General features: G+C 41.8%; 1 pseudogene; it reads right to left on the bottom strand.

The window, feature by feature from the left end:
* Positions 1 to 23,327, bottom strand: part of LOC119524038 — a 31,851-nt pseudogene extending 8,524 nt beyond the window's left edge.
* Between the last annotated feature and the right edge of the window lie 2,392 nt (positions 23,328 to 25,719).

Here is a 25,719-nt window from a genome sequence, read left to right as displayed (position 1 = left end):
GGCAAGACCCTTAGGACACCATCAAACAGATTGGGCCAGACATACATCCTCCCAGTACATGAACAAGGGCCACTCTGCTCCCCCTGCAACCAGGACCAGGATCTGCACTGGGAGGAAGGGCTGGCTAGGTACTGAGTCAGTGAGAGGTCCAGGAGGGGCCAGCCAGGGGCCCTGAGGTCCCACCCCTTTTAAGTAGCCTTTTTCTTGATTCAGCACTCACCCTATTACTGCAGTCCTTTAACTGTTTTCTGAAGCTTCAGAAAGATGTTTCTACCAGTCCTTGCTGGTTGTTCATAGATTCTCTGGAGAAGACAAAACCCTGAAGCTTCTCCCTCCTCCCTCTTTATTGGGGTGGAGACCATTGAAACATTTTAAGCAAGAATGGCACCTTTAGTTTTGGATTCTTTAAAAGATTCTTCAGGTCACACTTTGGAGAATGGTTCAGAAGTAGATGAGACTGGAAGCAGGGAAGCTAATGCAAACTGGCAGGTAAGAAATTACGTAGTCCAAGGATTGTGGAGAGAGAATACAGCCCAATTTGGAATCTCCTAGGAGGTGAGATTGACAAGTGTAATTTAGCAACTCGTTAACCCAAACCCTGCCAACTCACTGAGCGTTGGTTTAGTTTTCTGCTCTGGTAGAGGTTGATTGGATCTTTGTCCCACAGGCTCATCTTCCTGAATAGCTGTAAAATCAGGCATACTGAAACTTCTTAAACATTCAGTTGTTGCTCCGTGGCTCTCAAATTGATTGAAGCAGAGGTACAGAAGTAAGCCAGATGTCTTTGACTGCTGTAGTGGCAGCAGCTGCCACAGCTAAGTTGAAACCTTGCCTTCCAAAGTTCATCATCGTTTCCTAGCCTCATTCCTTTGCTTGTGCAATACAATCATCAGTCTCCCTTTCTTTTGAAGAAAGAAGTGGATGTAGGAATGTTTTGTATATTAAGATTGCTCCTTTGGAGGCTGGGCCTCCCTATGGTTGTGCCTAAGAGCCTCCTCCCGAATGCCTCTTTGTTGCTCAGATGTGGCCCTCTCTCTCTAGCTAAGCCAACTTGAAAGGTGAAATCACTGCCCTCCCCCCTACGTGGGATCAGACACCCAGGGGAGTGAATCTCCCTGGCAACGTGGAATGTGACTCCCGGGGAGGAATGTAGACCCTGCATTGTGGGACGGAGAACATCTTCTTGACCAAAAGGGAGATGTGAAAGGAAATGAAATAAGCTACAGTGGCAGAGAGAATCCAAAAGGAGCCGAGAGGTCACTCTGGTGGGCACTCTTACGCACAATATAGACAACCCTTTTTAGGTTCTAAAGAATTGGGGTAGCTGGTGGTGGATACCTGAAACTATCAAACTACAACCCAGAACCCATGAATCTCGAAGACAGTTGTATAAAAATGTAGCTTATAAGGGGTGACAAGGGGATTGGGAAAGCCATAAGGACCAAACTCCACTTTGTCTAGTTTATGGATGGATGAGTAGAAAAATAGGGGAAGGAAACAAACAGACAGAGGTACCCAGTGTTCTTTTTTACTTCAATTGCTCTTTTTCACTGTAATTATTATTCTTGTTATTTTTGTGTGTGTGCTAATGAAGGTGTCAGGGATTGATTTAGGGGAAGAATCTACAACTATGTAATGGTACTGTAAACAATCGAAAGTACGATTTGTTTTGTATGACTGCGTGGTATGTGAATATATCTCAATAAAATGAAGATTAAAAAAAAAAAAAGATTGCTCCTTTGGTACAGGGAGAAGGAGCCATATGAGAATAGCAGTCTTAAGTTCATAGTACAGGGGAACCAAGCAACTCCTTGATCGGCCACTGTTTCAGTCACAGTGTAGAGAGTGAAAACAACCCAGTATATCATCCATTGAACCTCAGCATAAAGAGTTGCTTGTCTCTCAAGTCAGTTGGCGTTTCATCAAGGATTAAAATCTCTGCTCTTCGTGTTTTTGTTGTCACAACTTTGTACGAATAATATGCAGCATAAAGCACTCCAAATCCCAGCATAACGGCTCTGGAGATGACCAGGCCACCATCTTCCCTGGGGACTTGGGCCTCACCTCTGGGGTGGGTGGGCACCAAGTGCTGGCACCCTGGAAAGCCTGACCAGGTGTTTGCGCATCCCAGCCCTAACTGCCATGGTGGGTCCCTGTTGGTTCCTGCCCCAGCAGGCCGGCCCCCGCCGCTGCGCTCTGCTGATGAGATGGATTTTTTAATCCATCCTTGATGCTCAAGAACCTCACTGGTAACCAGCTAGTCACATGGGCTATTTAAATTAAATTAAATTAAATTAAATTAAATTAAATTAAATTAAATTAAAATGCCATTATGCAGGTGCACTCATCATGATTCATGTGATCAGTAGCCCTGTATTCTGTCAACAGATGAACGGATAAATAAAATGTGGTCTACGTACACAATGGAATATTATTCAGCCATAAAAAGGAATGAAGTTCTGATGCATGCTACAACATGCATGAAGCTCAAAACATCATGCTCAGTGAAAGGAGCCAGGCACAAAAGACCCCATATTGTATGATTCCACATATATGAACTGCCCAGAATAGGCAAATCTATAGAGATAGAAAGTAGATTAGTGGTTGCCTGAGGCTGGAGGAAGGGGGGGAATGGGAGTGACTGCTAATGTGTTTAGGGTTCTTTTGGGGTAATGAAAATCTCTGGGAATTATATAGTGTTGATGGTTGCACAATCTCATGACTATACCAAAAACCACTTTTTAAAAAGTGAGTTTTATGGTATGTGCCTTATATCTCACTAAAGATGTTATTTAAAAAAATACACATAACCCTTTAAAATATATACTGTTATTTTGTATGCAAATGTTTTTAATGTACCTGAATGTTGTTGTGCTATGGAAAAAATAGACACTGTGGCTAATGACTGTTGTATTGGGCAGTACAGATATAGAACATTTCCCTCATCTTAGTGAGTTCTGTTGGACAGCACTGCTTAAGAAAGAAAATGCTGTGCTTTACAGATAATAGGTTCTCAGAATGTTACTCCCCTCGTCTCCATGCTTCTCTTCCTGACTTCACTACCAAACATATGCATTTTTTGAAGTAACTGTTTTGAAATCATCCCTAAGGCTCATTTCAGTTCTAAGAAAATTCTCCCAGAAATCTCTGGGAGAAAGATTATTTCTTTTACCCACCATCCATTTCTCTAATTCTGGCTATTCTTGAATTTTAAATTTTCTTTGGAAGTATCAGGTATTTCATACTTGAAGTGTTGATGTTGGAGGCAATTAATTTCATCCCAGTAAATGACACGTGGACCATATTTAAATTTGACAAATGGGCATTCTAATGATTGAGATGCTGGCCCCCTTTCGTTTGAAGCTAGGCTGATGTGACCGCTTTTGAGACTTTGGCCACATTCTGGTGTTTTCATGCCATAGCCAGTCAGTCACTTACGTTAAAGCGAAATCACAATGGTCTCCACAGCCAGCTCTGGCAGCATTAAAGGATACAAAGTTATCACCCCTTTGATCTCAATAGTGCACAGAATTAAGATATATATATGTTAAAATTGACTTCTTCATTGTGATTCATTCCATTTTGAAGAAACAACAAAATTCTGTCCTTAGAGACTAACTTTATAAATAATTCCATCCCAAAGAAACATTGTGAAAATACTTTAAAGCACACTGTTACACCTAAACTTTTCTAACTCATCGTAACTGAATTAATATACATTTTACTCATTCCTATTTAATTTAAGAGCATACCAGATAAGAAGCAGATATTGAATTTTACTTTTCCTGCTTTTGCTCTAAATACTTCTTTTTACATTTTAATACTAAGGAATTCCAGTGTTTTATCAAGTAAAGCAATAGATATTTTTTCCAGTAATAGACTTTTAGAACACTGTATGCCACAGGTGCAAATTACTAATATTTTCATTGAAAGAATTTGCTCTAAAATTCTTTAAATTCCTTAACTATACTCAAAGCACAGAAATAGTAGCAACTAACATATATTGAAATATGCACTGTGGGCCAGGCCTTGGCAAGAACTCTATATGGAAGGACTCGTTTAATTCTTACAACTCTATGCCATGGGTACTGGTACCCTCATTTTACAAATAACTGCTCAATTGGAACGTGACCTTTAGCATGTGTATTCTGAACTCCAACCATGTTCAACTCAGATGTGGATCCAGTTGCCCCATATACAGGAATGTTAACACACTGACAGCAGTTCAGGGCATTAAATGGTGACCCAATAGTTTAATTTGGCCACAGCAAATTAAGCTTAAATGAAGCTGTAGATTCCATAGCTGCTTGGGTGGTCACCTGTCCTGGCAGCTGACTTGGGGGCTTTAGGCCATCTCTTAATTGGAAGCATGGCATGAAAACCGAGGTGCTTCAGCACCAGATGTGAGCAACCTGGACCCAAAAGACCAGATGTGAGGGCAGAAGACCCTCCACAGGCACGTCTTGCCTCTTGCATGCCTTTGGGCTCTTGCCGTTTCATATTTATTTTTAAAACAGCTGTGTGGAGGTATAATTTGCATATCACCCAGTTCACCAATTTATAGTGTATAATGTGATGATTTTTAGTAAATTCACCTAGTTGTATGATCATCACCATCACCCAGAGTAAGTTTCCTCGTGCTTCTTTCATTAATACCTGTTCCCACCCCAGCACTAGACAACCACTAATCTACTTTCTGTCTCTGTAGATTTGCCTTTTTGGAACATTTCATAAATCATACAATATGTGGTATTTTGTGATTGCCTTCTTTCACTTAGCATATGTTTTTGAGGTTCATCCATTTTGTAGCCTGTATCCATACTTAGTTGCTTTTTACTGTTGAGTAGTGTATTCCATTGAGTGGATATACCACAGTTTATCCATTCTCCAGTTGATGAACATGTGGTTGTTTCCATTTTTTGGCTATTAGGAATAATGCGGCTATGACAATTTTTTAAAAGTATGAATGCTTTCCCACATTATTCAATCCATACACAACCTCTCATTCTTCCAGCAAGGCTTTCCCTGCCCCCACATCTACATGTAGACAAGTAATGAGTTGAGACCCCAGAGCCAGCAGAGATATCTCCTGCCTGGATGAAATGACTGTGAATAAGAGCCCCAGGATGCTGAGGTCAAAGTCATTTAGAACAGTGACTGTCCTCTGTTATGTATTGTTCTGTGCTATTTGGTAAGAGACGAAATATGGTTGCTTCAGTTTTAGTGGCTTCATGTCTCCATTTTACAGGATTGCACAGTAAAACCATTCATAGCACCAGCTTTGTGACTTGTCATTTACTTGAAGTTTATAATTCTGCCTGAAGACTCCAAGAATCTCTTTTCTTAAGGTGATTTTTTCCCCTCTCCTTTCCATATCCCTTCATGTGATAATTCTAAGGTTCAGTCACTGGGAGTCCTTGAAAGAAAGCTTTACTTACCATGATTTAAATTTAAAAGGAAAAACACCTGTGAAACACAGAGACAGAGGAGTCAGAGTTCTCAAATCAGAAAAGAAATCACTTCAAAAATTCAGTGCTGGGAGAGGGGCAAGATGGCAGCATAGAGAGGAGTGGAAGCTAAGTAGTCTCCCTGGAACAACTACAAAAAACCAGAAACAACTAGTAAATAATCCAGAATGACTGTGGGGGGACAAACGAGACCATCCACTCATCATACACCAACCTGCATTGGGAGGAATGCCCGAGAACACAGCATAAAATCTGTAAGTAAAACCTGGGGATCCAAGTCACGAGACCCCCTCCCATAGCCTGAGCTGCAAAGCCTCATGGTGGCAGAGAGAAGCTCTCTCCCAGCAAGCGAATACAGCTCAGCTGAGCTTCAACTGGGGTTTTAAGTAGCGAGTGTGAACTGCTCACTACAGGTACGCATCCCCAAAAAACAGACAGAGGCTTTGGGTGACGACTGACCTTGGAGAGCTGGAGGGTCGCCTTGGACTGGGTCTGAAGGGGACTATCTGTTTCTTTTTCGGCTCAGTGGGGAAAGCCCTAGTCATTTTCAGTTTCCAGGGCTGTGACTCGGGGAAGGGTAGAGACAGCACAAGCAGAGAAGGAGACCATTGAAATGCTAATGACCTCTACCGCAGAGGTCTGTCTTCTCTAGGAGGAAAGGTGTGGGGCCCTTTCTATTCAGAACCAGACCCCAGAGCCTGGGGGAACACGGCCATACCTCCTTACCCCAGTCAAGAATTATGGGCTAACAGGCATCACCTGCTGGGCAGAAAAGCACAGTGACCTGAGGCATCACAGGGTGGAGCAATTTTCTAAGACACACCTGCAGGGAAACCAGATACTGAATATTTCTTCCCTCTGGGACCTGAGCCTGTTCTGGTCTGGGAAAACCTGATTTGGATAACCAAGGAAACCATGCCCAGACAACAGAAAATTACAACCTACACTAAGAAAAACAAAGTTATGGCCCAGTCAAAGGAACAAATGTACACTTCAGCTCAGATACAGGAATTTAAACAACTAATGCTAAATCAATTCAAAAAGTTTAGAGAAGATATTGCAAAAGAGGTAGAGGCTGTAAAGGAAACACTGGGCATATACAAGGCAGAAATCGAAAGTTCAAAAAAACCGCTAGTAGAATCTATGGAAATGAAAGGCACAACACAAGAGATGAAAGACACAATGGAAACATACAACAGCAGATCTCAAGAGGCAGAAGAAAACACTCAGGAACTGGAGAACAAAACACCTGAAAGCCTACACACAAAGGAGCAGATGGAGAAAAGAATGAAAAAATATGAGCAATGTCTCCGGGAACTCAAGGATGAAACAAAGTACAATAATGTACGTGTCATTGGTGTCCCAGAAGGAGAAGAGAAGGGAAAAGGGGAAGAAGCAATAATAGAGGAAATAATTAATGAAAATTTCCCATCTCTTATGAAAGACATAAAATTACAGATCCATGAAGCACAGCGTACTCCAAACAGAAGAGATATGAATAGGCCTACGCCAAGACACTTAATAATCAGATTATCAAATGTCAAAGACAGAGAGAATCCCGCAAGCAGCAAGAGAAAAGTGATCCATTACATACAAAGGAAGCTTAATAAGACTATGTGCGGATCTCTCAGCAGAAACCATGGAGGCAAGAAGGAAGTGGTGTGATATATTTAAGATACTGAAAGAGAAAAACTGCCAACCAAGAATCCTATATCCAGCAAAGCTGCCCTTCAAATATGACGGAGAGCTCAAAATATTTTCTGACAAACAGACAGTGAGAGACTTTGTGAACAAGACACCTGCCCTACAGGAAATACTAAAGGGAGCACTACAGAGTGATAGAAGATAGGAGTGCGTGGTTTGGAACACAATTTGGGGAGATGGTAGCACAACAATGTAAGAACACTGAACAAAGATAACTATGAATACTATTGAGAGAGGAAGGTGGGGAGCATGTGAGACACCACAAGAAAGGAGGAAAGATAAAGACTGGGACTGTGTAACTTGGTGAAATCTAGAGTATTCAACAATTGTGATAAAATATACAAATACGTTCTTTTACGACGGAGAACAAGCAAATGTCAACCTTGCAAGGTGTTAAAAATGGGGAGGCATTGGGGGAGGGATGCAATCAGCATAAACTAGAGACTGTAACTAATAGAATCATTGTATTATGCTTCCTTTAATGTAACAAAGGTGATATACCAAGGTAAATACAGATAAGAGGTGGGGATAGGGGAGGCATGTTAGACACTTGACATTGGTGGTATTGTCTGATTCTTTATTCTACTTTGATTTAAGGTTATTTTTCCTTTTGCTGCTTCCTAGCTGTCATTTTTTTCCTCTTTCTTTTCCCTCTCTACCTTCTTTGACTCTCCCTCCTGCCTTGTGGAAGAAATGTAGATGCTCTTATATAGATAGTGGTGAAGGTGGTGAACACATAAATGTATGACCATGCAGAGAACCATCGATTATTTACTTGGGATGGAATGTATGGTGAGTGAACAAAACCATATTAAAAAAAATGGGTTGATGACAAAACCTCGAGGGCAATATACTGAGTGAAATAAGCCAGATACATTAGGACAATTATTGCAGGGTCTCACTGATAGGAACTAATTATAATATGTAAACTCATAGACATGAAATATAAGGTACCAAGATATAAGACAAGGCTTACGAATGGGGAGTGGTTGCTTAGTATGAGCAGAATGTTCAATTAGGATGAACTTAAATGTTTGGAAATGAACAGGAGTGTTGGTAGCAAGATGTGAGAATAACTAACAGCGCCAAATGGTGTGTGAATGAGGTGGAAAGGGGAAGCTCAGAGTCATATATGTCACCAGAAGGAAAGCTGGAAGTCAAAAGACAGGAATGTATAAAACTGAATCCTATGGTGGGCAATGTCCGTGATCAACTGTACAAATACTAGAAATCACTCCCATGAACCAGAACAAATGTATGACAATACAATTAGAAGTTAATAATAGAGGGGCATATAGGGAAGAACTATATACCTATTACAACCTATATACTACAGTTAGTAGTATTTCAAGATTTTTTCATAAACAGTAACAAATGTACTATACCAATACCACGAGTCAACAATTGAGGGGGGTTGGTTAGGGATAGGGGAGGATTAGAGTTTCCTTTTCTTTTTTTCTTTTTTCATCTTTCACTTTATTTCTTGTCTGAAGTAATGAAAAGTTTCTAAAAATTGAACAAAAATGAAGTGTGGTGATGGATGCACCACTGTATGAGGGTACCCAGGGGCAACTGATTGTACACTTTGGATCTTTGGATAACTGTATGGTATCTGAACAATCTCAATAAAAATGGGGAAAAAATGACAGAGGAAAAAAAATTCAGTGCTGGATGTCTTTAAGAACACATGGAGGAACTTCTACAAAAAATGTTCAGAATGCAGCTAACCCTTGCTTGATTCCTTACAGTTTGATTTTTGGCTCACCCAATTCCTAATGACTTTTAACTGGATTTCCAAATAGGCATTACTTCTCTAACTTTAACAATATTGTGAAATGTGTTGCAAAGCTTGCCCTGAAGGGAACCATTGCCTTTTTTTTTTTTAATTTAAACTTTTTTATTTTGAAATACTTTCAAACTTACAGGACAATTACAAAAACAATACAAACCTCATGCGGAGAACCCCAACACACCCCATCCCCCCAGGTGCCCAGATTTACCAATTTTAACATTTTGTCACATTTCCCCTACCATTCTAGCAAGCTGTAGTTCAATCTATCAATACATCTATTTCTCTGTCTGTCCATCAATCCATTTTCTGACCACTTGAATGTACATTGTATACATCATTCTCCTTGAACACTTAATACTGCCATGTACCTTTCCTAAGAACAAGGATATTCACTTATGTATTCACATTAAGTGCAGTTATCAAGTTCAAAAATTTTGACATTGATATAAAGCTTAGAGTCTATATTCCAATTTTCTCATGTCCTTTTGAGACTTCCCTCCTCTTTTCTTAGCTCCTGTCCAGGATCTTTAATTGCCTTTAATTGTCATTGTCTCTCTCTCTTTTTTTTTTAATCTTCATTTTATTGAGATATATTCACATACCACGCAGTCATACAAAACAAATCATACATTCGATTGTTCACAGTACCACCACACAGCTGTACATTCATCACATAAATCAATCCCTGACACCTTCATTAGCACACACACAAAAATAATAAGAATAATAATTAAAGTGAAAAAGAGCAATTGAAGTAAAAAAGAACACTGGGTACCTTTGTCTGTTTGTTTTTTTGTTTCCTTCCCCTATTTTTCTACTCATCCATCCATAAACTAGACAAAGTGGAGTGTGGTCCTTATGGTTTTCCCAATCCCATTGTCACTCCTCATAAGCTACATTTTTATACAATTGTCTTCGAGATTCATGGGTTCTGGGTTGTAGTTTGATAGTTTCAGGTATCCGCCACCAGCTACCCCAATTCTTTAGAACCTAAAAAGGGTTGTCTAAAGTGTGCATAAGAGTGCCCACCAGAGTGACCTCTCGGCTCCTTTTGGAATCTCTCTGCCACTGAAGCTTATTTCATTTCCTTTCACATCCCCCTTTTGGTCAAGAAGATGTTCTCCGTCCCACGATGCCAGGTCTAGATTCCTCCCCGGGAGTCATATTCCACGTTGCCAGGGAGATTCACTCCCCTGGGTATCTGATCCCACGTAGGGGGGCAGGGCAGTGATTTCGCCTTTCAAGTTGGCTTAGCTAGAGAGAGAGGGCCACATCTGAGCAACAAAGAGGCATTCGGTAGGAGGCTCTTAGGCACAACCATAGGGAGGCCTAGCCTCTCCATTGCAGCAACTGTCTTCCCAAGGGTAAAACCTATGGTAGAGGGCTCAACCCATCAAACCACCAGTTCCTTATGTCTGTGGTCATGTTAGCAACCATTGAGGTGGGGTAGGCCAATACCCCTGCATTCTCCACAGGCTCCTCAAGGGGGCACTACATATTTTTTTCCTGTTTTTTTTTTTGTTTGTTTGTTTGTTTTATTTTTTTAAACTGTTCTTCCTTTTTAAATCAACTGTATGGAAAAAAAATTAAAAACAAAAAAAAAACAAGAAAAAAACAAAAAAGAAAAACATAAAATAAAAGAACATTTCAAAGAGACCATAACAAGGGAGTAAGAAAAAGACAACTAACCTAAGATAACTGCTTTACTTCCAACCTGTTCCTACTTTACCCCAAGGAAGTTACATAATATAGCAACATTTCTGTGAACTTGCTCCTACTATATCCATCAGAAATTAACAGACCATAGTCATTCCTGGGTATCTCCAGAACGTTAAATAGCGTATCTGTTCTTCTTGGATTACTGTTCCCCCTTCCTTAATTGCTCTCTATTGCTAGTTCCCCTACATTCTACATTATAAACCATTCGTTTTACATTTTTCAAAGTTCACATTAGTGGTAGCATGTAATATTTCTCTTTCTTTGCCTGGCTTATTTCACTCAGCATTATGTCTTCAAGGTTCATCCATGTTGTCATATGTTTCACGAGATTGTTCCTTCTTACTGCCGTGTAGTATTCCATCGTGTGTATATACCACATTTTATTTATCCACTCATCTGTTGAAGGACATTTGGGTTGTTTCCATCTCTTAGCAATTGTGAATAATGCTGCTATGAACATTGGCGTGCAGATATCTGTTCATGTCACTGCTTTCTGACCTTCCGGTTATATACCGAGAAGTGCAATCGCTGGATTGAATGGTAACTCTATATCTAGTTTTCTAAGGAACTGCCAGACCGACTTCCAGAGTGGCTGAACCATTATACAGTCCCACCAACAAAAAATAAGAGTTCCAGTTTCTCCACATCCCCTCCAGCATTTGTAGTTTCCTGTTTGTTTAATGGCAGCCACTCTAATAGGTGTTAGATGGTATCTCATTGTGGTCTTAATTTGCATCTCTAATAGCTAGTGAAGCTGAACATTTTTTCATGTGTTTCTTGGCCATTTGTATTTCCTCTTCAGAGAACCGTCTTTTCATATCTTTTGCCCATTTTATAATTGGGCTGTCTGTACTATTGTCATTGACTTGTAGGATTTCTTTATATATGCAAGATATCAGTCTTTTGTCAGATACATGGTTTCCAAAAATTTTTTCCCATTGAGTTGGCTGCCTCTTCACCTTTTTGAGAAATTCCTTTGAGGTGCAGAAACTTCTAAGCTTGAGGAGTTCCCATTTATCTATTTTTTCTTTTGTTGCTTGTGCTTTGGGTGTAAAGTCTAGGAAGTGGCCGCCTAATACAAGGTCTTGAAGATGTTTTCCTACATTATATTCAAGGAGTTTTATGGTACTTTCTTTTATATTGAGATCTTTCGTCCATTTTGAGTTAATTTTTGTGTAGGGTGTGAGGTAGGGGTCTTCTTTCATTCTTTTGGATATGGATATCCAACTCTCCCAGCCCCATTTGTTGAATAGACCATTATGACTCAGTTCAGTGACTTTGGGGGCCTTATCAAAGATCAGTCGGCCATAGATCTGAGGGTCTATCTCTGAATTCTCAATTCGATTCCATTGATCTATATGTCTATCTTTGTGCCAGTACCATGCTGTTTTGACAACTGTGGCTTTATAATAAGCTTCAGAGTCGGGGAGTGTAAGTCCTCCCACTTCGTTTTTCTTTTTCAGAGTGTCTTTAGCAATTCGAGGCATCTTCCCTTTCCAAATAAATTTGATAACTAGCTTTTCCAAGTCTGCAAAGTAGGTTGTTGAAATTTTGATTGGGATTGCATTGAATCTGTAGATGAGTTTGGGTAGAATTGACATCTTAATGACATTTAGCCTTCCTAACCATGAACATGGAATATTTTTCCATCTTTTAAGGTCCCCTTCTATTTCTTTTAGTAGAGTTACGTAGTTCTCTTTGTATAGGTCTCTTACATCTTTGGTTAAGTTTATTCCTAGGTACTTGATTTTTTTAGTTGCTATTGAAAATGGTATCTTTTTCTTGAGTATCTCTTCAGTTTGTTCATTTCTAGCATACAGAAACATTACAGACTTATGTGCATTAATCTTGTATCCCGCTACTTTGCTAAATTTGTTTATTAGCTCTAGTAGCTGTATCGCCGATTTCTCAGGGTTTTCCAGATATAAGATCATATCATCTGCAAACAATGACAGTTTTACTTCTTCTTTTCCAATTTGGATGCCTTTTATTTCTTTTTCTTGCTGGATTGCCCTGGCTAGCACTTCCAGCACAATGTTGAATAACAGTGGTGACAGCGGGCATCCTTGTCTTGTTCCTGATCTTAGAGGGAAGGCTTTCAGTCTCTCACCATTGAGTACTATGCTGGCTGTGGGTTTTTCATATATGCTCTTTATCTTATTGAGGAAGTTTCCTTCAATTCCTACCTTTTGAAGTGTTTTTATTAAAAACGGATGTTGGATTTTGTCAGATGCTTTTTCCGGATCTATTGAGATGATCATTTGATTTTTCCCTTTTGAATTTTGAATGTGTAGTAATACATTGATTGATTTTCTTATGTTGAACCATCCTTGCATGCCTGGAATGAACCCCACTTGGTCATGGTGTATGATTTTTTAATGTGTCTTTGGATTCGAGTTGCAAGTATTTTGTTGAGGATTTTTGCATCTATATTCATTAGGGAGATTGGCCGGTAGTTTTCCTTTTTTGTAACATCTTTGCCTGGTTTTGGTATTAGATTGATGTTAGCTTCATAAAATGAGTTAGGTAGTGTTCCATTTTCTTCAATGTTTTGAAAGAGTTTGAGTAAGATTGGTGTCAGTTCTTTATGGAAAGTTTGGTAGAATTCCCCTGTGAAGCCATCTGGCCCTGTGCATTTATTTGTGGGAAGATTTTTGATGACTGATTGGATCTCTTTGCTTGTGATGGGTTGTTGAGGTCTTCTGTTTCTTCTCTGGTCAGTCTAGGTTGTTCATATGTTTCCAGGAAATTGTCCATTTCCTCTACATTATCCAGTTTGTTGCCATACAGTTGTTCATAGTATCCTCTTATAATTTTTTAAATTTCTTCAGTATCTGCAGTTATGTCACCTTTTTCATTCATTATTTTGTTTATATGGGTCTTCTCTCTTTTTGATTTTGTCAGTCTAGCTAGGAGTTTGTCAATCTTGTTGATCTTCTCAAAGAACCAACTTTTGGTGATATTTATCCTCTCTATTGTTTTTCTGTTCTCTATGTCATTTATTTCTGCTTTAATCCTTGTTATTTCTTTTCTTCTACTTGGTTTAGGATTGGTTTGCTGTTCATTTTCTAGCTTCTTCAGTTGTTACATTAGTTCTTTGATTTTGGCTCTTTCTTCCTTTTTAATGTATGTGTTTAGTGCTATAAATTCCCTCCTCAGCACTGCTTTTGCTGCATCCCATAGGTTTTGGTATGTTGTGTTCTCATTTTTATTCGTCTCTATATATTTAGCAATTTCTCTTGCTATTTCTTCTTTAACCCACTGATTCTTTAGGAGTGTGTTGTTTAACCTCCAGGTATTTGTGAATTTTCTAAGTCTCTGATGGTTATTGACTTCTAATTGTATTCCATTGTGGTCAGAGAATGTGCTTTGAATAATTTCCATCTTTTTAAATTTACTGAGGCTTGTTTTATGTCCCAGCATATGATCTATTCTGGAGAAAGTTCCATGAGCACTAGAAAAGTATGTGTATCCTGGTGATTTGGGATGTAATGTTCTGTATATGTCTGTTAAATCTAATTCATTTATCAGATTGTTTAGGTTTTCATTTTCCTTATTGGTCCTCTGTCTGTTTGATCTATCTATAGGAGAGAGTGATGTGTTGAAGTCTCCCACAATTATTGTGGAAACATCAATTGCTTCCTTTAGTTTTGCCAGTGTTTCTCTCATGTATTTTGTGGCACCTTGATTGGGTGCATAGACATTTATGATTGTTATTTCTTCTCGTTGAATTTCCCCTTTTATTAGTATGTAGTGGCCTTCTTTGTCTCTCAAAACATCCCTGCATTTAAAGTCTATTTTATCTGAGATTAACATTGCTACACCTGGTTTCTTTTGGCTGTAGCTTGCATGATATATTTTTTTCCATCCTTTCACTTTCAATTTTTTTGTGTCCCTGTGTCTAAGATGATTCTCTTGTATGCTAGATATTGATGGTTCATTTTTTTTGATCCATTCTGTGAATCTATATCTTTTAATTGGGGAGTTTAATCCATTTACATTCAATGTTATAACCGTGAAGGCATTTCTTGAATCAGCCATCTTATCCTTTGGTTTATGTTTGTCATATATATTTTTCCCCTCTCTCTATTAATATCCTTTATTTTACCCATACCGAATCTCTTTAGTACTGAACCTTTCTCCAGATCTCTCTGTCCTTTCTTTGTTTCTCTGTCTGTAGGGCTCCCTTTAGTATCTCCAGTAGGGCAGGTCTCTTGTTAGGAAATTCTCTCAGCATTTGTTTGTCTGTGAAAAATTTAAGCTCTCCCTCAAATTTGAAGGAGAGCTTTGCTGGATAAAGTATTCTTGGTTTGAAATTTTTCTCACTCAGAATTTTAAATATATCGTGCCACTGCCTTCTAGCCTCCATAGTGGCTGCTGAGTAGTCACTACTTAGTCTTATGCTGTTTCCTTTGTATGTGGCGAATTGCTTTTCTCTTGCTGCTTTCAGAACTTGCTTCTTCTCTTCCGTGTTTGACAGTGTGATCAGAATATGTCTCGGAGTGAGTTTATTCGGATTTATTCTATTTGGAGTTCGCTGAGCATTTATGATTTGTGTATTTATGTTGTTTATAAGATTTGCGAAGTTTTCCCCAAAAATTTCTTTGAATACTCTTCCTAGACCTTTACCCTTTTCTTCCCATTCTGGAACACCAATGAGTCTTATATTAGGACGTTTGATATTATCTATCATATCCCTGAGGTCCGTTTGGATTTTTTCAATTTTTTTCCCATTCTTTCTTTTATGCTTTCGTTTTCCATTCTGTCATCTTCCAGGTCACTGATTCGTTGTTCAACTTCCTCTAGTCTTGTACTATGAGTGTCCAGAATCTTTTTAATTTGGTCAACAGTTTCTTTAATTTCCGTAAGATCATCTATTTTTTTATTTAGTCTTGCAGTGCCTTCTTTATGCTCTTCTAAGGTCTTCTTGATATCCTTTGTATTCTGGACTATGGTCTCATTGTTCATCTTTAGTTCTTTGAGTAGCTGCTCCAGATGCTGTGTCTCTTCTGTTCTTTTGATTTGGGTGCTTGGGTTTGGGTTATCCATATCGTCTGATTTTTTCATATGCTTTATAATTTTCTGTTGTTTTTGGCTTCTTGGCATTTGCTGAACTTGATAGGGTTCTTTTAGGATGTGTAGACCAATTGAAGTCCTTATCTCTAATTTATCAGATCTACCACTTCGTGAAGTACACTTTCTCTAACTAACCAGCAGGTGGCGTCCACGAGCCACCTGTTTTCCACAAGCCAGTTCTCCCCTGCTTAACCTTTTTGGTGAGTGGGGGAGTGAGTCTTGTGGGATCCAATTGGTGTACCAAGCTTGCGTGTGTAGTTGGTGTTGCCTGCCCTGTATATGGGGCGTGTTTCTGGGCAGTCAGGGAGGGGGGAGTGGGGTGGCTCTAACAATCAAATCTCCCTGGTGATCCTAGAGTTTTAAAGCTTCTGCAATAGTCTAATCCTTCAGTTCAGTCCTGCCACAGTTTGTCTCTGCCACTGACCCACAAGTCCTTGGTATTGGCGTATGGCTCCTGAGACTTGCAAGTTCGCCCCTCTTCCAGGCTGTGCACCCCAGGTCCTCTGTTGAGGGATGACTGTGCTATGTCACAGGTGAGTGCCATCCCCCCAGGGCAGTTCTGGGCTGCTGGGCTGTGTAGGGAGGCTCCCAGTCTGCTGAAATGATGGCTGAATGGGGCTTTGTTAATTCACACTGCTCTACCTTCCCAACTCTGGGACAATCAGCTGAGGTTGCAGGGAAGGCTAATTTCCACGCCCAGTTTTGTGGTGTGTGCCTGTTATTTGAAGCACTTCCGTCACACTGGGTTGTCTGGGGCAGCTCTGGGCTATGGGGCTGGAGATGGGCAGGAGTGTTTCCTGTCCACCAGGATGATGGCTGTGAGCGGACACCCCCCTTTTCTTGGGAAGTTGTGGTGTTTAGTGAATTTTCTCAGCCACTGGATTATTGCGTTTTGTCTCAGAGCTCTCTTAGTTCTGCTCTTGACTTGACCTGCCCAAATTGCAAGTCTTTGAAGCTCTCTGTATTGAGCTTCTTAGAGTAATTGTTTTAGAAAAAGAAAAAAGGATTAAAAAAAAAGGGCCTTCCTCACAGATCTAATGGTTATTAAAATGCTAAGAGACAAAGCAATTAGGTCCATTAAGGAAAGTTCCACAGGGCAGAGGGATCAGCTTTTCTTTGGGATTTGCATATGAGCCTCAGGGCCTGAGCTCTGCTCTTCCCCTTTCTATGTTCACCAGAACTCCAAAAATCCTCCGCTTTTATTTTGGAGTTTTTCGTGTTGTTTTTTTTCTATGCCTGTTTCCTCTCTGCTGGGCTGGCTGCTCTCAGATTCTCTGGTGTCTGGTCTCAGTCTATCTATGGTTGGAGTTTGGATCAGTAGAATGAGATTCCGATAAGGGCTGCCACTGCAGTTCTCCCTTCTCCTTCCCGGAGCTGACAGCCCCTCCTCCCACAGGACCGTGCCTGGCAGGGAGGGGCGCGGGTCCCCTGGCCACAAAAACTTACAGATTTCGCTGATCTCGGCAGTTCCACGTTTTCATGAGTGTTGTATGAAGTATGCCCAAAGTCAGATTGCTCTGTAGTGTCCAGTCCACGCAGTTCCTGGCTTTCTATCTACTTTCCTGGAGGAGTAACTAAAACATACAGCTCACCAGTCCGCCATCTTGCCCCGCCCCACCATTGCCTTTTAAAAAAATATTTAAGCACGGGTACAGAATGCTGGAAGCTATTGTCAGTGCTAGATGGGGAAAATGTAATGTCTGTTTCCATGATGCTGCAAATGTGATCACTCTTAGGTCTATTTATAGCCCAGACTTGATTTTTGACCTTGGATTTATCAAATTAAAGATGCTATAAAAATAGAGATTAATAAAATGACCGGAAGGAAACCCAGGGCACTTTCCCCACTTAACTTTATTTTCCTTATTAACATGTATCATATTGTGTGTGTGTTGAGGGGCAATATAGACATATACATATATATTGTCAGTGTTTTTTATGTCAGTCCTTTCGGAATGTAAATGTTACTTTCATGTTCATCTGATAAGGAATAAGAAATTTTATAGGGATCATCTACTCTCATCTTGCCGCCATTTTGTTTCAGAGAACCATATCTGTTCTCAATCAAGTGCCACCATTCTGATGGAGGAGGGGAGGGAGTTGTCTCCTCTCCCTTCCCACACTTAGGCTAATGGCTATAGTCCATCAGTAGGTGGACAAGGCCGGAGAACCTCAGTGTCTCACATGTGACATATCAAATCTTTGCTTCATCCAGTTCTTCCACAATAGACTTGTAGTGCTAGGGGCTCGGTCAAGCCTGTTGAAGCTACTCTTTCTGAGATTTAAGTTTTGTCTTAATACTACTTTTCTGTATCTAAATAATGTGTTTTGATTCAAGGTTGCTTTTGTTTTTATTTTTATTTTCCTGGTAGGTTTATCAGCTTTGATTATTGTAAAAATAGTACAAATATATATTGTACCACTAGCTCTGGATCTTTGAAGGAATTGGGCATGTTGGATTTGTACTCAGTTAGATTTTGCAGGCCATTTGTACCTCAGTATGAGTAAATTCATGCAATTCTATTCTGAATCTGGTTGGCATTAGGAGCAGGGAGGAAGTCTGAGGACAGCACCTGGAGCATCTAGAGGCATTGAGACTAAATTTCAGTAATGGCCTATTCAGTTAGTTGAGCTGAAAAGAAATACAGTTCATTGGGAAATATGGGGGTGGTTTGATGGAGGACAACAGTCCATGCATGTACATTGGCAAACCTGATGATCTCAGCTTCGTTTTCTTTATCAAAACTAGACATATAGAAAAAGTGAAGGAAAAAGAAAGATTCCTCTGTCATCTCCAATATCCACAAATCTAAATTTTGAGCAAGTTTCAGTTACTATTAGTCGCTAGTATTCTGAGATGTTAAGGGGAGTCTGGCAGGCAAAATGACACCAATTCCTTTTCATCTTCCTACAAACCAAACAGGTACTAAAATCTCTTCATGGTCTGGTTCATTCCTGACATTTCTTTCCTAGGAAAACACTGATTTCCATATACTCTGTCCATGTGATGTGTTCTGTGTTCCTCTGTAGAAAGAGTGACCACATTTTTGAAAAACCACTTCAAGAAATGAGTATATGTAGGAAGTATTTTGTGCTCAAACAATAGTGATTTTCTGAGAGTTACACTTCTGCTTTATATGTTCATTTATTTTCTAATCATTTTGGGAAAACTCAGAGACATCTGTGGCTTCTTGTGCTTTATGGCTGTTTTGCTAAAAACCGTAGTCATGGAACGAAGAAATCAGTGAGTAGTTTGAACTCTGTAGAGTTAAATGGAGCTCTAAGGCTTTGAAGAATGATCACAGAAGCCACTCAAAATTGCTCTTGTTTTGTCACCTAGGAGTGATTAAAGAAAGATGAGATTTCTCTGAAAAAAAAAAATTAGAGTCATTGTGGTGCAATAGTTGAATTTAATGGCTGTGTCTTACAAAATAATGCAAACCAGCTCTTTCCTGAACTGTCAGACTGTGCAATCATGATACTGCAGTTTTGCAAGTCTAACCTGTAAGGTATATCTTGAAGAATACTTAGGTAGTGTTGAAGAGATGGCTTTTACAAAGAGCCAAAGCAATAAAAGTTCACTTGGAGTATTTAGGCAACCATCTCTGTAAGAGCGCTTAAACAATAAAAATAAAATTGTTAAGGGGAATAATCAGTTTGCCAACTCTGAAAAGATTCCAGACTGAACTGGACATCATCTTACTGTGATAATTTATGAGTCACAGAAGTAGGCATGCCTTAATGCAGCCGAGCAGGCAAATGAAGCAGCACACTTTGCTGGGCTCACCAATCCTCTCCTTCCATTTGGTGTCGCATGAGATTTGATCGTTTAAGTGCTTCTGCTGGAAGGCGAAAGGACTAGATGCAAGAGTTGAACACTGTGATTCTCAAATATTGTGAGACTGGGACACATTTTTGCATTTTCATTCTGTGTCTTTTGGATTCTAAATGTACATTTGACAGCAGAGGAGACTAGATACGTCCATTTGTTTTCTTGCAGTTCATGGAGACAATTTTCTCTGGGCCTCTGGACATATGAGAAGGGAAAGCCCATCAATGAAGAAATTTTCTTTAGCCTACCAAATATTAGCTTACAATTCTAAATTCCTACCAGTAGAATATTTTCTCCTTTCAAAAGACTTGCCTTGTTGGAACAGTACGTGTTAAGGAGGGGGGATTCCAGAACATTCCTGAGGTTCCTCTGCAGCAGTGGAGGCAAAGAAAAGAAAAGTGGGACCCAGGTGAGAGTGAGTATGGTCCCACTAAGCCACTTCCAGAGACCTGGACAGCCTGGCCCACATTGGTAGCTTCTATTTCAAGGTTTTGACGGGTACATAGTGTTCCACAAGCTGGGATGCCAACCACATGCCACTGGGTTGTCATTTCTCACGTGAAACAACTCAGACGCCCAGATTTTGAGTGACTATGAGATGGTTTGTTCTGTTGTGGCATGTGTGATTTTTTAAAGAAGAATTTGACAGTCCTTTTAGGGAGTGCAGTGACAAGTTGTCAGCGTGACAGCCCAGAAAGTAGCACCTTGTAAAGAGGGAGGAAGATGGTGCCTTTGGCATTTGCAGCACATGGTTAGGAGCAGGAGAGAACATTAGGTGACAGGAAGTACTTTGGAATGAGGTCAAGGGACTTTTTAAGTCCCATTTAAACATCTAGTAAGCAAGTTGGTTAAAACCCTGGGGGAACTTCGTTTGTGTTTAGAATCTATGAGGTGTTTTAAACTTATGTGTTATCAAGGAAAAGAGGAAACATCCATTTTCTCTGAAGATATCTAGTGAAGCAGATCTCCTTGCCCCCAACACAGACACACAGACACACACACACGCGCGCACACACACACACACACACACACACACACACACACACACACAGAGTTATTTTTAGAATGGCTCTCCCAAAAGCTGGAAGCCAATTTTGTATCTTGCTGGCCCAGTACAAAGTGGCAAAGACTGGCTGGCTGATGTTCACAGACACTTCCTTGGTTGGAGACGTCCTGACGTAGTAAGGTGCTCGTTGAGTGATTCATGTCTTTATTCATTTGTTCATCAAGGTATATACTAGTCAGAAGAGCTGTCCCTGTGAGCACAGCTGCCAGCAGTTGCCCATGCTTCCAGTCTCTCTTGGTCGCAAAACATTCCTGGAAGTGGACATGAGATGGGAATATTGTATTTGTCAGAAGCTCTCTGAGGAAAATGGTGGAGATGAATGTGTATGACTGGAAGAAATATCTGGATAGGCCACTGGTATGTGTGCGTGGGGAGGGTAGTTAGCTCACAAGAGTCATGTTCAAGGAACAGGTGGTCATTAAACCATCTTCTGAGGACAGTGGTCCCCATTCTCTGCAGGGCTTTTATATTGATAGCTGGTGCTCGCTGGGGACCAGAGCTGAGCCCCCTGGGATAACAGAGACGAGGCTCTGGCTGCCCTAGGCTGTCCTCCTCCTCGCCTTCCACTCCCACCTGCTCAGACTTTGCCATAAATAAATGTTGACCTAATATTACCAGAAGATGGGCTGTAAGGGGCAAAAATTAATGTCCTACTTGAAGTGTCCACACCTTAGTCTGAGCTGGGTTTGGGGGGACAGTCACCAAGAACTCCCATCTGGTGGGTGGGCAGGGTGGAAAGAAGATGGCCTGGTCCCATCAGTTGGAGGAAACTGTTAGGAATGAACTTGACCATCAGAAGCATTGGGAGGGGGGTGGTCAGAGGGTTATTGAAAGAACACTGTGCTAGGAGCCGGTGCTTCCCCTCTCAATTCCTCCCAGTGGTGTGGGGGAAAGAATTGACAGACCTCAGTTTGTATTTGTGAAATGGGCATAATTTGTTATTACTTACCTAAGAAGGAGGAGACTGAAGAGGTTGGTCTTATGAGACCCCTTTTGCTCTTTCAATCTGTGACTGTCAGCTTGGAGTCCACAGTGATTGGCAATCTGTGCTTAAAAAGGAACACTGGAGAATCATTTCCTTAGTAATTAATGCTAGCGTTTCTTGAGCCCTTACTGTATTAGTTTTTCTGTTGCTGCCATACAAATCACCACTGATTTAACAGCATAAAGCAGTACATTTATTATCTCACACTGCCGTACATTCAAAGTCCAGGCAGGAACTGTTCTGGGTCTCACAAGGCCAAGAGCAAGGTGTCTACCAGCTGGGCTCTAATCAGGAGGCCCTGGGAAAGATCAGTTCCGAGCTGGTTTAGGTTATTGGCCAAATTCAGTTCCTTGCGGCTGCAGGACTGAGGTCCTGTTTCCTTGCTGGCTGTTGGTTGGGGAATGATCTTTGCTCCTAGTGGCTGCCTGCCTTCCGCCCCATCCTTTCCAGTGGTCCCCCTCGGCAGTGGCGAGTCAAGTCTCTCTCACACTTTGGAATCTCTCTGACCCCCTTCTGCGAGGTCTCCCTGCCCTATACCTTAAGGGCAGCTATTAGCAGCCTTCATTCCACCCACAAAGTTCAATCTCTGTGTACTAAGAAGAGTGTTTGGTTGAATAACACTCAATCTTGGGACTCCTTAGAATCCTGCCAATCACAGTTTCTGTGGGACAGGCACTGTTCATGGATCATTTATTGAATTGTAATTTAAAATAGGTCCTTTCTTACAAAGGTCCTGTTGTTGTCCTGGTTTATAGTGGAGGTGTCTGAGGCATGCCCCAGGTCAGGTGCCAGGTGGGGAGCTAGGATTTGAACCCAGGTTGTTAGAGCTCAGAGCCCTCGCTGTCACCTCTGTGGGTTCTGAACTGGAGACCTGGTGTGTCCAAGCAGATATTCTACTGAGATGTGGCCTTTACTTTGATTCTGTATCTTTGCAAACAGTCTGTTTAAGAACAAATCTGGGGGTTGTCTCTCTGAGACCAAGCCCAAGGGGGTAGACATGAAGTAGAAACCTGAAGATACTGGAAGATATGAACCTACTTCCCAGAAGGAATGGTCCTTTGCCTTTCTCATTAACTTCTTGGTGCTGAGACATTTTGTGGGAGGAAAAGGGAGTCTGAAATTGGAGACAAAAGACCTGGGATCAAATTGGAGCCCTGCAGCTTTCTACTCTTTAACTTTTTGGACATGACATGCCTCTCGACCTTTGTCTTGCATCTCTGAAATGTGGACAACAGTGATTCCAGTTAGAGGGGTCAACTAGATGGTTTGGGAAGGAGTCTTGCAAACGACATGCTTTTTTGGTGGTGGTTTCTGGCTTCATGGTTGAGGAGACTGTTGTGAAGTAGTTGAGCTTGTCTTCAGCGCCCTTGGCTTCCATTCTTTCTTCTCTTCTTGCTCCATTCTGTTGCCCTGATTGTGGAGTCCCAGGGTTCTCTCAGTGTCCCCCTATCATCTGGGTCTGTCCCCCTGGGGACATACCTCATTCTAGATTTCCACAATTTGATGGCCCAGATCTGTCCTCCTTTTCCTCCATCCCTCAGAATTTGGCCCCATTCCATTAAGACCTCAGGTGGGAGGGTAGCTGCATCTGCAGCCACTGTGGGCTGGGGGAAGTGGTTAGTAATGAGAGCTGGTGGAAGCTCAGGAGGAGAGGGCAGCTTTCCATCTCCTCCCTCCACCCCCATCTTTCTTATTTTCTGCTATAATCCCTCCTCCTTATAAGTCATTCCTATGTTCTTTCATTTGTTCATTCATGCATTCATTCAGTAACATCGTGTGTTGGACCCTGGGCTGGGCATTGGAGATAGATAAACACTGCTCTGCACTCAAGAGCTTAGACCTCAGGTTGGCAACAAATAGTTCAGTAATTAATGGCCCAACAATGTGCTTTACCTTATGGTAGAGGTTAGAATGGAGAGCTGTAGAAATGCAAGGTAGGAAGAGCCCAGCTCAGTTTTTGGGTTCAGGAAACATCAGAAGAAGTGATGTTTAACCTGGATCCTGGAGGACATGGAGTTTGCCGAGTGAAGAAGGGAGGAGGAGATTACATTTCAATCAAGGCAAAGAGCATGATGTGACCAGTGTTATAGAGTTGAGCAGGAGTTTAGCATAGGTGGACATAGAGGGTGAGACCTGGGCATCTCATTGGGAAGAAAAGAGGAGGCTGGGTGATGGAGAACCTTGTACACTATAACTAGGATCCTGCAGGCAGTGGGGGTCAGGTGGGATTAAGTGGGGAAGTGAGAAGGTTGGACAGGGTTAGGTTAACAAATCCCAACTCGGGCAGCAGTGTAGACAATGGACTAGAGGGAATGGAGATTAGTTTTAGAGTCCAGTTGGGACATTGTGACAGATGTCCAGGATAGAGGTGAAAACGACATAAACATACCCACCCATGGGCCAGGCTCTATGCCAGCTCAGGGAACAGAATACCAAGCAAAAGTGACGGTTGCTGCTCAAATGGATGTACAGTCTCATTGAAGATGGGACACTGGATCTGAGGGGCACAAAGCTAACTGGTGTGGACTGGTGGCTTGGACAGCATTGAAGGAGACCCATGGGGTCATGGGGGCACGTCCCAGGGCATTGGGCTGAGACTGGCTTTCAGGGAGGGCTTCAGTGCCAGCACCACTGAAGCTGAGAGCTGATAGGGGCTGAGTGTGTGATAGCCAAGCAGAGAAGAGAGCCTTACACCCCAGGTAGAGGGAGGTGTTGGTGCAGAAGGCCCAAGGTGGTCGGAGCAGAGAGGACCCGGGAAGACGGCTGTCAACCCCCACCCCAAGAGGAAGGCTGGAGCTGGCTGATGCTCCTCTTTCCTCTGAGTGGGCCCACCCTGCCTGGGGTGATGACAAGGGTGGTAGAAACTCTGGATTCTGGGCCAGCTCCCCAGGGGCATCAGGAGACTGAGCCTTTGCTTTTCCAAGTCCATGGTATATCTCTGCAAGGGAGCAGGTGAGATGATCTGGAAAGACACAACCTTGTGTTTTGATTCACTTAACTGTCCGGAATTAGTGGGAGAAGAACAGAATGCCCAGAAGTCCTCAAACACTAATGCTTGGTTTTAGCTACTTAGAGAAATTCCTGAATTTCCCTTCTTTTGCTCTCTTTCAATGCCGGAAGGGTTGTCCCCTGGCTGGACCAGGCTCAGCCTGCACATCAGCCTGCAGCATTGCAGTAATGCCTTCACGTTTTATTCTGATGGAAGGTGCCTCCTGGAGAACAGCGTGGAGATATTGTATATGGCGCCCCCTGGGGTTGTCTGATGAAGTACCCTGTGCGGCTGCCCGGAGGTCTGGTTTCTGCTCTGACAGGGTCTTGCTGGTCGCAGGGTGGAGGAGACTGGTGGGTGCAGGGAGTGTGAGGGGTCCAGCCATGGGGCTGCTGTGCTAGTTCGGGGCTTGGGGCAGTGATAATGTTGGTTGATGGCTGTGACAATGGGAGGAAAGGGATGATTCCGGATTCTTTCTAGAGGTAAAATGGACAGACACAGTTAGCGATTAGGTAGGGAAGGTGAAGAAGAGGACGGTGTCAAGGAAAAACCGTAAGTGAGGCTGGTGTGAACTTTTTTGGAAGTGGTTTATTGTGTTATTTAAGAAGGAAATAAAGGAGAAAAAAAAAAAGAGGCTCCAGCTTCAATAAAAACAAGGGCACAAAACCCTTTCTTGGGAGGTTTGCACACATGACCACACCTATTTGCCCCTCTTGTCGCTGACATCCACTGGTCTCCAGGTGACTTGCTGGGTTCAGTTCCGGTTCTCTCTCTGCCTCTCAGTCATCCCCCAGGGAGACTTGGGCATCCACAGAGGTGACATTCCCAAGCAATGAACTTAAATGACCCATCAATCCCAGAGACCCTCTCCTTTTGGCGCACCCCAGAACTGGGCCTTTCCCCTGGGAGACAGGAGAGACAGATGGTTAAGAGCTGGCCCCTGCAGGCATACTGCTTGGGCTTGACCAAGTGGCTGCAGCTCTGTGCCCCAGTTTCCTCACAACAACACTCGGAGGCAGGCGCTAAAGTACATGAAATGTATAAAGCCAACAGCCCCACAGCCCAGTGCTCGGGCTATATACAATTTT

Source organism: Choloepus didactylus, chromosome Y (genome assembly GCF_015220235.1).
Source record: "Choloepus didactylus isolate mChoDid1 chromosome Y, mChoDid1.pri, whole genome shotgun sequence".
Lineage (NCBI taxonomy): Eukaryota > Metazoa > Chordata > Mammalia > Pilosa > Megalonychidae > Choloepus > Choloepus didactylus.
The sequence above is the reverse complement of the archived record's forward strand: the minus strand, read 5'-3'. Positions and strand labels throughout refer to the sequence as shown.